Source organism: Panthera onca, chromosome A1, assembly GCF_046562875.1.
Source record: "Panthera onca isolate mPanOnc1 chromosome A1, mPanOnc1 haplotype 2, whole genome shotgun sequence".
Classification (NCBI taxonomy): Eukaryota; Metazoa; Chordata; class Mammalia; order Carnivora; family Felidae; genus Panthera; species Panthera onca.
Window position 1 is genome coordinate 85,645,502 of NC_138339.1, and position 15,452 is coordinate 85,660,953.

General features: G+C 37.3%; 1 long non-coding RNA gene across 6 annotated transcripts in view; it reads right to left on the reverse strand.

Annotated features, from left to right (window-relative positions):
• The window catches only part of LOC132681176 (uncharacterized), a 233,327-nt gene that overhangs the window by 98,008 nt on the left and 119,867 nt on the right, over nucleotides 1–15,452 (reverse strand). For 5 of the 6 annotated variants that reach the window (XR_013556082.2, XR_013556071.2, XR_013556077.2 and 2 more), the window contains 3 exons: nucleotides 14,529–14,660; nucleotides 9,978–10,030; nucleotides 6,268–7,645 (listed from right to left, as the gene is read on the reverse strand). This is a non-coding gene — a long non-coding RNA (uncharacterized LOC132681176). Of the gene's footprint in view, nucleotides 1–6,267; nucleotides 7,646–9,977; nucleotides 10,031–14,528; nucleotides 14,661–15,452 lie in introns of those variants that run through there. The other variant, XR_013556072.2, reaches the window with a different exon arrangement.

The window sequence follows — 15,452 nt, forward strand, 5'->3', positions numbered from 1 at the left end:
TCTGAGCCTTGCCCTTCCCCTTAAATTTGTTTTATTAGAATTAATTTTAATATTATGGGGCACCTGGGTGGCTCGGTCGGTTAAGCATTCAACTTCGGATCAGGTCATGATGTCGCGGTTTGTGAGTTCAAGCCCCACGTCAGGCTCTGTGCTAACAGCTCAGAGCCTGGAGCCTGCTTCAGATTCTCTGTCTCCTCCTCTCTCTGCCCCTCTCATGCTCATGCTCTCTGTCTCTTAATAATAAATAAACGTTTAAAAAATTTTTTTAAAGAATTAATTTTAACATTATATTGGAGATATTTCTCTTTACATATATACATTTACATGTAATGTTTACATACATATATTTTTATATGTAACATTTATTTATATATTATAGTATTTATTTATATATATATATATATATATCTATATTTTATATGTAACCTATATAATGTTTTCTTACACTTTAACTGATCTCTACATATTTCTTCCAGTAGCTTGAATGTTTATTTGATTAAAACAATCAAAAACATTTTTCTAACAAGTACCTATTTCTAGAAGGATGGGGTTTCATGTCTACTATTAGTGATGGCATATTTTAAAGAGTTTTCTTATCTGTTCAATTAGAACAATTTATGAGGATTAAATGACATACCATATTTAAAATAATTAGAAGTGTGTTTAGAATACAATAAGCCTGAATAATACTAGATATTATTATTCACTAGAACATAAGTCTCATGAGAGTAGAGACTGCCTATGTTTTATCTACTGCTTTAACTTCTGCTCCAACACTTAGAGTACACATGATAAATATCTGTTGGTTGGTTGGTTGGTTGGTTGGTTGGTTGGTTGGTTGGATGGATGAGTGGATGGATGAGTGGATGGATGAACGGGACTATAACTATTCTTATTACTATCACCTACTTGGGTAGAAACCATTCAAAAGTTTAAGGGTTAAATCCTCACACCTGGTGCTATTTTTTTTTTTTTTTTGGTTGTTTCACCATTTGTCTTCCCTTCCTTGCTCTCCTCACCCTCATCCTCACATTTTCACCACCTCAGCCAAGACACATAGTCCTTTTCATGCACTGTTTTCACAGGATGACGTTTCAGAGCTGCCTCCATCTAGACTTCCCTGAAGTGGAAAGACTATCGTTCGAACCTGAGCCGTTGCTCAGCGTCACAGAATGCACACACACAAGGCTAAGAACCAGTGGGTCCAGACGCTCAGCCTCAGGTGTGCCGGGAATCTGTGAGGTCATCCCGCACCTGTGTGGAGTTCAGCAGTCTCTAGTAGTGAACACGCAATTGTAAGCCTGCAAGTTCAGACTCACAGGATGCTCCTTAGACCGTGAGCATACGGCAACCTGGCAGAATAATGGGCTGCCACAGCCAAACATCACGGAGTGTCAACAACCATCTCTGGGCTGCTGAGGAAATAACAAAGTTGTGCAGAACATTAGCTTAAATTTTTCCCAAGCTTCTATAGATGCCAGGCAGCTGGATTAAAAAAGATTTTGATTAAAAAATGTATAAGCCCTTCCAAAAAAACCCACATCAAATGCATACTATCAAAGGCTGCAACACTTCATCTAAAGAAATCTTGACTGGCTACACAAGTTACAACACATCTGCTAGTAATTATTACAATGATTTTATTCCCTAATTTTGAATAATGACCGTGTTCCTACCTTTTAAACCACACAGATATACATTGTACATGACATTAATGTTACATTTGTTTCTCATTATACATGTTTCTCATTAACAACTAATTAGTCCTGATTTTCCCCCTTAAATTATGTAGTATTAAAAGAAATAGACCTTAAAAAATGTCAACAGCAGTCAGAGTTAAGTCAATATTAAAGAAACAAACAGTGCTGACCTATAGTTAACCTTGCAAGCAAGAGTAAAAATTGACCAAATTGCATGTTTAAATTAACCAAAAAAGAGTGTGAAAAAAAAAAAAAAGAAAAACACGTTTCACACTACATTTTCCTTTGTGGAGAAAAAAAAATTAAATACACTGCATTTGGGATGAAACTGGATTATATTAGATTCGAACCATGAAAATGTTTTTATCCTTCTTTCCTGAGTTGATGATCTGAACAATGTAGGTTTTTTAAACAAAGAAAAAAATTGCTTTCAATTAATTATGCTGCAATTTTTAAATTTTAATATGTAAAATGTTATTTTTTATCTTTTTAATTCAAGTATAATTAACATACAGCTTTATATTAGTTTCAGGTGTACAACAGAATGATTCCACAATTTCATGCTTTACTCTTAATGTTATATTTTAAAATGCTATTTTTAAACTCTAAAACATCGACTGCCAAACTAAAAGATCCTAATCAAGTTAGACAATTTTAAACAATATGTTGGTATGATAAAACTGGAGAAAAAGTTTTTCTATTTTTCTTTGTCATAAATTCTAAAATGTGTCACTTGTTAAAAATAAAGGTTATAATATTCATCCCCTATGCCTGACTATACTAAATTTTAAAATACTATCAGAACCCTGTGATGCCATGTCTAGCCCAGTAACAATTTTAAATAAATTTTAAAATTGTCCTAATTATTTGACTAGAAGCAGAATAGTTCTAATTACTTACCCAGCCAGCAACAAGGCATCATGGGAAGAGACGTCTATAGTTGTACAGCTTCCTGTAGTGTGAGAAGGTACAGGTTCGGCACGTCCCAGATTTTCCCTCCCTGTCAAGGGTTTATAGTAAAATAGTCCTGACATTGACGTCTCAAAGACCCAACAGCTGAAACCACCCTAACAAGGTATTAACACAGCAACATGCTCCATAAACTGTTACCACCTGGAACGGGGGGAGAGAGGTGAGGCATGGGAGCAAGAGACTGAAGAAATCATTTCACAGTTGGAAGGGACAGGAAACACAATAAGAAGTTAAAGAATATGAATTTAATGGGAGTTTTTTGCCTAATTGTTTTATTTGGGGAACAATGTCAGATACAGAACAATGTTCAAGTAATGTATTAGCTACTCAAAGCATTTGGAGCTATTTTATATTTTCCCTTTCAGTGAATCACAATCTGGACCTGGGAAAAGTGCCTTTTTTTTTCTGTTGTCTCAAAAAAATTTTGAAACTTATTTCTTTAACAATATTCGCCCAAATGTTTTATGAAAACAAATAAAAAGGAGGAGGAGGAGAAAGAAGAGGGACTCCAGTATTCAAAACTTGAAGCAAATGAATTAAACAGATAAGGTAGTCTTAATTCTAACCATGACCTACACCAGTGTTTCTCAAACCGTAATAGAATCACCAGGTATGAGAATCACCTGGATATCTTGCTGCACTGCTACTTAGGGTTCAGTAGGTCTGGAATGGGGTTTGAGAGTCTACATTTCTCAAAGGGTCCTCAGTGACGCTGATGCTGCTGGTCTGTGGGCCACGCTTTGAGCCACAATGACCTAGAGTTCCCTGAATGTTGACAGGAGACTCTACTAGATGGATTAATTCCAACAGAAATTGTAATTGGTCTGTTTTACTCTAAAGTGTCTAAATAAGACTTAATAACTGGCTTTAAGGGCACCTGCGTGGCTCAGGCAGTTAAGCGTCTGAGTGTTGATTTTGGCTCAGGTCATGATCTCTACATGAGATTGAGCCTCGTGTCGGGCTCCATGCTGGACGTGGAGGCTGCTTAAGCTTCTCTCTCCCTCTCCCTCTCCCTCCCCCACTCACTCTCTCAAAAAAATAAAATAACTGGCTGACTTTACTGTGTGATTTCTTAATTATTTCTCTTTTGTATACTATTGGTCATAGCTTTCATGTTTCCTGATATTCTGCATATTGGTTATTTGATTATTGATAAAACATTCAAAACTTATTCCCTCTTATTTTAGAAGAAAGAAGGCAGTTTCAAGCTGACTGGTCAGATAATCAGGCTCGCTAACAAGCCAGTACCGGCCACACCTAAAAAAAGCAAAATGTTAGGGGGTGCCTGGGTGGCTCAGTCAGTTAAGCCTCCGACTGCAGCTCAGGTCATGATCTCACAGTTCATGAGTTCGAGCCCCGCATCAGGCTCTGTGCTGACAGCTTAGAGCCTGGAGCCTGCTTCGAATTCTGTGTCTCCCTCTCTCTCTGTTCCTCCCCCACTCATGCTCTGTCTCTCTCTCTCTCCTTCAAAAATAAAAACATAAAAAAAAGCAAAATGTTAGGTGAAATGACGTAGTCTCTAGGACTAAGAAAAAAAAGTGTATACTTATATGGCAGAAATCATATTTGGGGTGCTGATTCTTGTTCCTGCTAAATATCCCTGGGGTAAAAATACTGACAACAGCTAAATGCCAACATTCATTTACTCCAACCTTAAAAAAAAAAGAGAAGTTGCATAATTTGTATGTGTCATCTCTGTAGAACTTCTGTATGTAGACTATATGGAAGGAAAAATTTTAATGTAGCCTTTCGGCACAAAGTGAGGTTTTGCAAAAAGAGGGGAGGGATTAATCTGTATCTATATTAATCTATATTAATCTATTAATCTATATCTATATCTATATTAACCTATATCTAGATCTCAGGTATATTGGTTTCTTCCTATGTGTGCTTGCAAAAAAGAAAACTCTGTGTAATAGCAAACTTGAACAATAGCCTTAATGAGAAGCCCTATTCTCATGTCCCGTGCAGTCCTAAAAATTCAGAACCGTAAGAAAGAAACTCCCCTACAGGCAGTAGGAAATGGATGGAACAACCAGCAGGTAGTAACAACTAAAAATTGGGAAACTTTCAAAAAAGGCTAATTCCACATGAATCCAAATATTCAGTCTTTTCACTGGGAATAAGTATCAACCCATGTGTTTGACCAGAAGTTGTAAAAACTAGCAGCTGGCCTAAATTAGTTTGTCAGCCAGTCATTTTGGTGTCACATAGTCACAAATATGATATGAAAGGTAAATAGACGAAATAAACTATTGTTGTGTTTATCTTCTTTATTGTTATCAAAGGTTAATGAAAGATGCTATGAAAGAAAACCGATAAGAAAAGGATAAGACCACATCACAAACTAAATTTACAAGAGTGAATAAGGAGAAGAACCATTCACACTACTCACGTGGTCATGGCGAGCCATGAATACAGCAGAGAGGCCACTGCAATGGAAGTGTTCCACCAGCGAGCCAGACAGGTGAAGAGCAAAGAATAGCAGGAAATGGAAGGAAAGAGAGAAGGGATTCATGTATCTGAGCAGGGACAGAGCGATATTAACATTTTGAAATATTAAAAAATCAAATCAGAAATCCAAAATCCTGAATATTTTACCCTAAGTAAAAATCTGTGTATTAATGCAAGGGCTATCACAGGGAAGGGGAAAAAATGAAGTTGGAGTCTTTTGAAAAATCTTCATCACATAATTTAAGCAATGAAATTCTGTGAAATTTAACAAAGCAAGTTATCTTTGAATAGCTGAGCTCCCTTTATTAAACTCACTGAAACTACAGAATCAAAAGAACATCTCACATGTATGTAAGTGATGAATCACTGAATTCTACTTATGAAACCAATATTGCACTGTATGTTAACTAACTAAAATATAGGCGGGGGAAGCGAACATCTCACAAACACCATACACTCTGAAGATATGCTGTTCTCATAAATGTGGACAGCAGTAGTCACAGGACATGTCTAACATCTGCTTTCTTTTGATTAAAACCACAATTTAAAATACCATCTCAAATGGACAACCCAAAGTCTAGGTCTAAAACTAAAATCCTACTTTGGGGTAAATGAATACATTTTTAAACCAAAATTAATTTAAAATATTAGCCCCAAACATATACTTATTGAGAATCACTTTCTTTTTCTGCAATATAATGTTCTCCAAAGTAATGCAGTAGAATAAAAGATGTACTTAGGATAATATCATTCATTTTTTAACATCCCCCCCCTTTAAATGTATCCCTTCTTAATACTTTCTAATCCACTTATTCGCTGAAAAATATATGGGTGGAGGGTGCCGCAGGGGAGCACCAAGCAGTAATTTAATTTTAGTCTTACAGTGACATCTAGTGGTGAACACTGGGTAATCTATTGCAATTAAGTGTAAAAATAGAAATTGCTGTGTTGTAAATGAGAGGTTATTTCAATGAGTATCTCCCTATTTCTCCTATTTCTATGTAAGCATCCAAAGCCCTCACCTGACTATGCTTCTACCATCCTGTGTGTGGGTTTTTTTTTTAATTTAAAAAAAAATTTTTTTTTAACATTTATTTATTTTTGAGACAGAGAGAGAGCATGAATGGGGAAGGCACAAAGAGAGAGGGAAACACAGAATCGGAAGCAGGCTCCAGGCTCTGAGCCATCAGCCCAGAGCCCGATGCGGGGCTCGAACTCACGGACCGCGAGATCGTGACCTGAGCTGAAATCGGACGCTCAACCGACTGAGCCACCCAGGCGCCCCATCCTGTGTTTTCTTTAGGAGACTTAATTTTATATTGTGTTTAGTACCTGATGATTGGTTAGTCTCTCTTGCCTCTATGAGACAAATACAAGATCAAGGCTTGTGTTTGCTCTATTCACGTTCTTTACCTATACCTTATGTTACAAATGTACAATGTGGGTGATTCATAATAAATATTCAACGTGCAGGAAAAATTTTTAAACACACAAGTGCACCAATCCTGCATAATAACAATCTCCTTTTGCTTTCTCCCTCCTTGTGAGCAACTGAGCAAACCTAAGGACAGATTCCTTAGCCTGTCTCTATTCAGCCTTTCTCTCCTTGGCTTCACCACACTGCAGAAGTTAAGAGCATGAAAACTGAAGTCAAGTAGATCTGCATGTTATTCCTATGTCTTAAATATTACCTGTGTGGTCAGAAAACACTGTTTAACCTCCATAGGTTTCAGCTTCCTCATTAAAGAAACAAGCTAGTCCCAACCCCATAGAGATTAAATTAAATGACGTATGAAAAGCACCATAAAGTTTGTGTTATATAAAGTGTTTAATATGTTTGGTAATTTGCTTTGGTAACCTTCTTCTACTAGATACACAACCAGCCAAATGTCTTCCCAATTCCCAAATATTATGTGTATACTCCATGCCATGTAACTTTACCCATGCTGTTCCCTTTGCTTTTGGAATACTCCTTCAAGGGATAACTCAAGTGTATCTCCTTCATGAAGATTCCCTCGGTACTGCCTCTTCTGCTCTAATGTCTCCTTTCTCTGCTTTGGAGCAATGATTGAGTTCATGAAATGACTCATCTGGTTTCACTAATAACCCCTCCCCACCGGACTTTAAGATACTTTGAACAAGACTCCAAACCAGAGTAAGTCACTGAACAATTTCATGGAATAGGCACTCAGTAGTCACCAGCCTTTACAACCTTGACAATAGCTGGGAAGTGGATAAGTTCAGATGTGTAGCATTTCCTTAAGCAGAAATATAAATGCTAGCCTTCACTCCAGAGTCAACTTACAGAGCCAGTTTTACTTGATGAAAATGGGATTTTCAAATAGTTGAGGGTAAATGAAGAATAGGGGCCTTCAAGTCATTATTCATGGAAGCTTGTCTCCCTGACTCCTTGTATCAGGTAGAGACCTCTGGTAGCACACCTCATCTCTTGCCCCATTTTCTTTCCATGAATCAGGAGTAACTGAAGCACTTGGTGGGTGGTGTTAATTTATGAAGATCTGTAAGGAATGAAGATCAGAGATTTTGGTTCCTGATGCCGCAAATCAATGCAAACCAGGGATCCAGGCAAATGGAACTCCCCTAAACACCGCCACTTTCCTCCCTTGAAGTGTGCTGTCCCACATGAATCCAAAGCGTGAGGGCAGATGTGGAGGTGTCAATGGATCATTTCTAAAGCACTTTCTCCAGGGGCGCCTGCGTGGCTCAGTCGATTAAGTGTCAGACTTTGGCTCAGGTCATGATCTCCTGGCTTGTGACTTTCAGCCCCCCATTGGGCTCTGTGCTGACAGCTCAGAGCCTGGAGCCTGCTTCAGATTCTGTGTCTCCTCTCTCTCTGCCCCTTCCCCGCTCGCTCGCTCTCAATCTCTATCTCTTGACAATAAACATTAAAAAAATTTAAACCACTTTCTCCAAAAGCTTCATCTGGGGTTGTGGGGGGAAGCAATGTTTTTAAGTCTGTACTTTCTACCCAGTATCGAGCTCTCAACTAAACTCAGGCAAAGGAAGAGTATCAAATTAGCCTTTTTAAAGCCTACCAAGTTGCATCCATGACTTTTACTCTTCTATTTTCCGCTTGCCCCAGACTTTTGAACAAAGTACGATGATTTTAAAGAAAGACAGTATCTGTCCCTGTAATTGCATGACCCTGCCTTGCTCTCCTCACCCTATTCCCAGCCTCTCTGAATTCTAACAATTAAAACCTGTCACACTGTAGTGCCCCCTCGCTCTGGCAAGAGAAAAGGTTTTGGTGCCAGCATTTAAGCAGGATGTAAGGAAGACCAGAGTGCTTTCTTAGAACTGGACTGGCAGAAAGGGGTTCTTACTAGGCTAAGTCTAGGAGGTAGGACTCTGGGGCTGCCAGCGGGCATCTTCTCCATTATTTGAAAAGGCCTTCTATGCAGAACAAAGCCTATCAGAGACCAGCAGAGATAAAAGCTGGGTAGAAAAAGAGAGTCCAGAGGTTCTAAGACCCATTCCAGGATGTGGGGTTCTAGTTCCTTTCGCTATTCCTTCAGGCATGTGAACTATTCCAGCTGTAAGAGCTATCACATTTCCTTCCTGCTCCAAGTAATTTGAATTGAACTTTTTCACAGATCCAAAAGAACCTTTAACAATTTCAGGATCTCATCATTAAAGGTTCTTTAAGGTCTATTATTATCACACACACACACACACACACACACACACACACCCTTTTCCTGAATTAGTTCAGCTGGTCTAATGCTTCAAACCTTCAGTTCCAGGAAGGCAGATGTTCTTACCTATAGAGGTAACTATTGTCCCATGACAAATGGAAGAGTATTTAATAGAGTGACACATTAGGAATTGCTACAAAGTATCACAACTTTCCATTTAAAAACAGCCCCAAGAAAAGTTGGGAAACACATGATGTTTGTCATTAGTGTCCTAAAACTTCTTTCCAAATTCCTTTTTGTACTTTCAACAATGCGTCCTAGACATTGTGCCTCGACACATTCCTTAATATGTCTGGTTTTAGGAGCAGCTGTGGAATAACAAAATGACTACAAGACGTCTAGAACTCTCACCCTCAAAGTGTCCAGGAAGCTTAATAGAGCTAAAAGCGGAGAAATCCTACTTTGAGTGAACCCTATTGAGAAAATTTGTCTTCATAAAATGTCAGACACTTACTTTATTCAGGGAAACTGGAAGTCAGAGTTAATGGGGATACAGAGAAATTCTTCCTCCAAAGGTTCCTGGCCATGTCTGGGTTCCTTAGGCCTACACAGATGATAACAGGGCACTTGGCCTTGATTCCTCATAGAAGATTGAAGCCTCATTTATTTTTTAATTACCATAAACTAAGATTGCTTGTAATGGCTTTTAAATCTGTAAATTTTTATTTAAAAATGCTTAAATTTTGTTTAAAGATAGTAGTTTTGTATTGCCACCCACAGATCTCAGCAGAACAGGGTCCAGAGGGTTTATTCTGTTCTCAATGCTAGACTAGGCCCTTGGGAACTTCAAAAGACACAGGTCTCCCTCTGGTGGCTCAGAGTATGGAACAAATAAAGTCTAAGGCAGAGGTGAGAAACATGGGAGTCAGTCTATAGAAAATGCCAGGAAGCTGCTGTGTACAGGCTATACCCTAGGGAGGTGGTGCTGAAATCTGTCCTTTATTTCCCAAACAACCTGTGCATCCTGGCACCACTTTCTAATTGTCCCACCCAGTGGAGGATCCCTTTTGCAATCTGTCCAGGACAAAACGGGATATACTAAAGGACACCCTAGAAAATGACAGACCCAGTGTTTGAAGTTTCTGCTCTTAACAGTGCAAAGTTGACGATGGAAGTGATTTGCTCATCAGCTGACCTTAAAATAGGGACAGTCTCCTGGATTATCACAAAGATCCTTTCAGAATAGCCCTGGTAAAAAAGAATCCTAGAGTTAAAAAGTCAAGGGGGAAAGTGGGAAATAACTTAGGTAAGTATAAGTAAGGTCATTAAAAACTTACATCTAAAAAAAAAAAAAAAACTTACATCTAGAAAATTCCAATGATCATATTTCCAATCAAGAGAAATTAGAAAAACATATATTATTTTCTAACTTGTGAAAACTTCATAAGCATGCATCATGTTTAGAAGGTTTTTTCCTATGTATGAAATAATATACTTATACATTAGACATGCCATGGCTCAAATCTTACCATATATTAGCCAGTTTCTATGGTTAAAAAATCGACAAACTTATAAATCAGGGTTTTGTTCAGACGTTTATAGAGGACTAGCATGAACTCAATGAGGAACAAAATATACGCTGAACCTAATGAGTAGAAATCCAAGGTGTATGAACTTAACCTATAGAACTGGGTCTATAGTTTTCTACACGTATAGCTACTAATGTCTTCAATAAGTCTTACAAATTTAGTGAAAACACTGACACCATTACTATACATTATGTTTAGCCTCTTCTAATACATTTCGTATAGGATAGAGCTTAGTCTGTCAACTATTTCACAGTAGTATAATACAGCTACCTTCCCACCCATCCAGAAGCGACTACAGTAATGCACAGAGGGCTCTGAATTAACTCAGAACACTTGCTTCCTGACCCTATTCCCAGCTCAGCCCTGGATTGTTATACTATGATGAAAACAATATTCCTATACTCGTCTTCAGAGTAGAATGTGGCATAGGAGAATTAAAACATTAAAATCATTACAGATGGGAGTCTACAGTAACAATTAGGAAAAATATCATTCCCTTTCACTCAGGAAAATGTTTATAAAACTAAATATGCACCTTTGCTATGACCAGCCAGCCATTCCACTCCATAGTATATATGCAAGAGAAATTAAAACATACAACCACACAAAGACTTGTAGCGACTTCATTCATAATGGTCAAAAACTGAAAACAGGTGTCCTTCAACAAAGGACAAACAAATTAGTCATTACATTTGAGGTAGTACTCAACAATGAAAATAAATGAGCCACAGATACTTATAACAATATGATGAAGTCTCAAAAACATGCTCAGTGAAAATCTTACAAAGAGTGTAGATATGAATGATGCTATTTTTATGAAGTTCTAGAACAACACAATTAATCCATCCTGAAAAAATCAGAACAAGGGGCCTGGGTCAGTGAGTCAAGCGTCCAACTTCAGCACAGAGCCCACTTCAGATCCTCTGTCCCCCCTCTGCCCCTCTACCACGCTCTCTCTCTCTCTCTCTCTCTCTCAAAAGTAAGTAAACATTTTTAAAAAATCAGAACAGTGGGGTACAAGCAGGGATTGCCTGGGAAAGGGTGCAAAGGAAATTTCTGCTGGGGTTACAAGGGAGTATACATTTGCCAAAATCATCAAATCGTAAACTTCAGAAGAGAATTCCACTATCTTTAATCATAACTGAAAAAAAAAAAAAACAAAAAAAACAAATACTAAATTCTAGCACGCATTATGTTAAAGTGCTTGTTTGATGAGGGATACTGATTGGAATCTATACCAGAAAATTTAATTTTGAAATGCATCAAAACATATAGGGTGGATTGATGTACGGATATAGTCTCAATTTTTAAAAGCAACAATTAATGGATATCAAGCATCCACATAAGTAAGCAATTAAAGAGGCAATTTTTAGTTTGAATTTCAGTATTCACCAATCCTATTTGCCCTGTACTGTTGACTGTTGGAACTGGGGAAGGTCTCAAATCATAGCCCACATCTTGTGTGAATACTAACATCCTCTCAAGAAGCTTCATACAGCATGTAAGTCAGTCCCCCAACACTCAAGAATAACCCTAGGTCAAGGAGAATGAAAACTTCCTCAGCTAATGCAGAATGAGAATTTATCAAACTAGAAAGAGCCTTTTTCAAATTCCAGACTTCTTTTAAGTTAGGATAAGATAGCCAAAGTCCCCGGAGTCCTTTAGAACGGATTCTTAAAACAAAGGTCTGGCTCATAAAAAATTATGAGCATATTAAGATGATCTTATTTATCTCCTTGGGAAGGCATAGGACTTCCCTCACAAATGCTAGCAATCCTGAACATTGGAAGGACAATTTTAAGATCTCCTTTAGCATACACATCTCAACATCTGAAATTGTTTTTGTACACAGTGCATGATACAAAGTTCACATAGTTACAGGATCGTCAGCTAACTCTCTTATTCTTTCTTTCATTTCACACAAATAAGGACTCCAAACTTTTCTTGACTTTGCCTTCTTTAGGATTTATTTTGTTCTAGAATTTAAAGGACTGCTCAGAGAAAGACAAATATATGACTTCACTCATATGAGGACTTTAAGATACAAAACAGATGAACATAAGGGAAGAGAAGCAAAAATAATATAAAAACAGGGAGGGGGACAAAACAGAAGATACTCATAAATATGGAGAACAAACAGAGGGTTACTGGAGGGGTTGTGGGAGGGGGGATGGGCTAAATGGGTAAGGGGCATGAAGGAACCTACTCCCAAAATCATTGTTGCACTATATGCTAACTTGGATGTAAATAAAAAATAATTAAATTTTAAAAATAATAAATAAGTAAATAAATAAAAACTTAAAAAATAAAAAGTAAATAAGGAAGGACTGCTGTGTCATACAGAATCCAAACAATCCCATCTGGTATTGTGAGTAAAATAATTTTGTGAACGAATAGAATTTGCCCTTGCATATGCCCTTGACCTGGAGTATTTCCTGCTTCTCCAAGGCAGAGCAGTATGGAAATGGCTGGGTTTTTCTCTTTGCTAAACTCAAGTCCTTAATAATGTGTCATAAGTCATCTCAATTCTCAGCAGTCCTTTTGTATGAAATGTGGACTAGGAAAGCTTCTTATCAAAAGGAACACAACCCTCCAATACAGACCACAATTCAGAATTTGTCCAAAAATAAGGATTTATTTTTGTAACTCCTAAGATGAACCCCAGATGAAGATCAGAAATAGAATTCTTTCTTTGCTACATGTTATTTTGCAGAATTGTTTATTCTGGCTCTGAAGGCTTTATCTCAAGGGAAAACAAAACCGAAAGTTAAAACAAAGTGGCAGGTGTGACTTTGATCGCTCTCACTGTTGGTCCTTCAGAGGTGGCTAAAATTGAAGAAGTGTCCCTGGCTTCAACTAATTGTCTCCTTCTTAACCTGCTCAACAGATATGTAATATTTCTCAGAGACTTCTTTTAAGATTTGATTTATTCAAAATACTCTTTAGCCTTTGATATTCAAGAAAATGACACTGATACAGAAAGCTCCATGTAAATCATCAGAGGGTCAGAGAACCTAGCTTCACACTAACCTTCCTTATCCTTGAATCAGAAAATGTTCCAAACATAAAACCTTTTCCACTTTTAATCCATGAATCTAGGCAAATGTGCATACCTAACTGTAAATTACTTGGATGCTGTCAGTGCCCCATTGCCCATGCAATTTTGAACCCCAAATGCTAGCCTTCTGCAATGAATTTTCCAGGACCAATTTTGATGGATATAAAACCTCCTTAATCAGATAACAAGGCTAATAACCCCTTTATTTAAGCATGAGTCTGAGAGTGTTATGTGTGGGGTGCAGAAGAGAAAGTTTCAGCAAAATAGAGTAGGCAGGGGTAAATAAAAGTCTATTCCCTTTGTTTTTTCACCATATCCCTTCTTTTAACTATTTAGAACTAACCAGCTCTGCAATCAAATCAAAACTCTCAAATGCCATAAGATTTTGCTGACTTGCTCTTCAAAAAGCACTTATTGAGCTCCTACTTTGTACCAGGGTTGGAAGAAACAATCACTTAAAATATGTATATGGCCTTAAGAAATTATGATCACAGTGTATGATTAGCCGGTAGAGCAAAACAAGGGACTTTGTTATTATCCTCTCTTGTGCTGAAATCTTCATGGTAAAAATAAATAGAGAAACATTTTGGTAAGACATCTCTAAATTCCCTCTAGAGCTGAAATTCTGTGATCTTATAAATTTATTATATTTTCTTAGCTGTGTTAGATTTTTTGACGTTGGAGGAAGAGTGAGAAGCCCAATTTAATATAGTTGAAGTTAGTTTGCCGTATGAAGAATAACAAACTAATAATAATAATAATCTCAACAGCTTTACTGTAGCAACCCAGCCCACTTTTAGTCTTCTGAAATGTCAAGTTCCAAATTCCTGATGGCTCCACTACTTTCTATTTTAGCTTCTGTAATATCTACTGCTCAGTGACTTTGTTCTTATTTCAGTGGTTGGCTTTTGCATATGACAGCTTTGGCAACATTATAGAGTCTACTAATCGCTTTCCTTTTGCTAGAGTCTATGCTTCTGGATTGCTTTACCATTTGTGCATCTCACCTTTGAATGCCTTCAGAAAGTCTAACAAGGTCCAGTCTCCTATCTCTTAGGCAGAATATCTCTCTTTCCTGAGGTTCTCATGCTTGACATACCTCCACACAGATCACTAGCCAGGATAGTGCTGCCTTTCTCTGCTGCAGGTGCTAATCCCTGGTCCAGTTCAGCCATGCTCCCAAACAAGGTCTCCCCTATGCTGGGCATAAGAAACTAGCTATGCCTGTGTCCTTCAGAAACAAAATATGGAGACAGGTGGCGTTAAAACAATTACCTAATATACCTGGATGCTATAAATTTTCTCTGACTACACCTAGACCATCATCAATGTAATTCTCATCTGGTATGTACATAAGGATAAAATTCGGAAAATTTGGCTGAGCCATCTCTATAGCAATGGCAAAATAAGGAAGTCTTCATCTGTAACTTAGAATACTACCTCAAAAATGTTACATTTAAAAGCAGAAGTTAAAGGAAATAAAATTTTAAAACTCACATATTGCCTTTTCAAATTATAAGCTCAAAGTTATTAAGATAATAAAAATATAGACATGGCTTCTGATGAAAAACCTAAATGTTAAAAAAAATCTAGCCACAAAGATCAGAAACATTTATCAGAGGGGCTTATGTTTCTGATAAATATTTAAGTGTGTAAGGCAGAACCACTGAGAACAATAAATACTTTATAGCTGGCACTTTGTCAAACCTATAAGTGGCTCTGCCTTAGAATTTTACATCATCACTGAATTTACAGTCATTTGATAAGTGGAACAGGACAAGAATTACTTCTTTCTAAATCTAAACCAGGTAATAAATCTAACATCAAGATTCTTCTTATTGTCTGTTATCATCTGATGACAATGCCTTTTACCTTCATTGTCTTGGCAGAAATATGCTATGTAAAATTATAATGTCATATCACTCATAGTGATTTAACACTATCCAGCCCATACCATTTTAATCAATCAAAATTGTCGCTTTTTAGTGTAATGATTTTGTGGTGAATTCCCTGTGTTTAATAT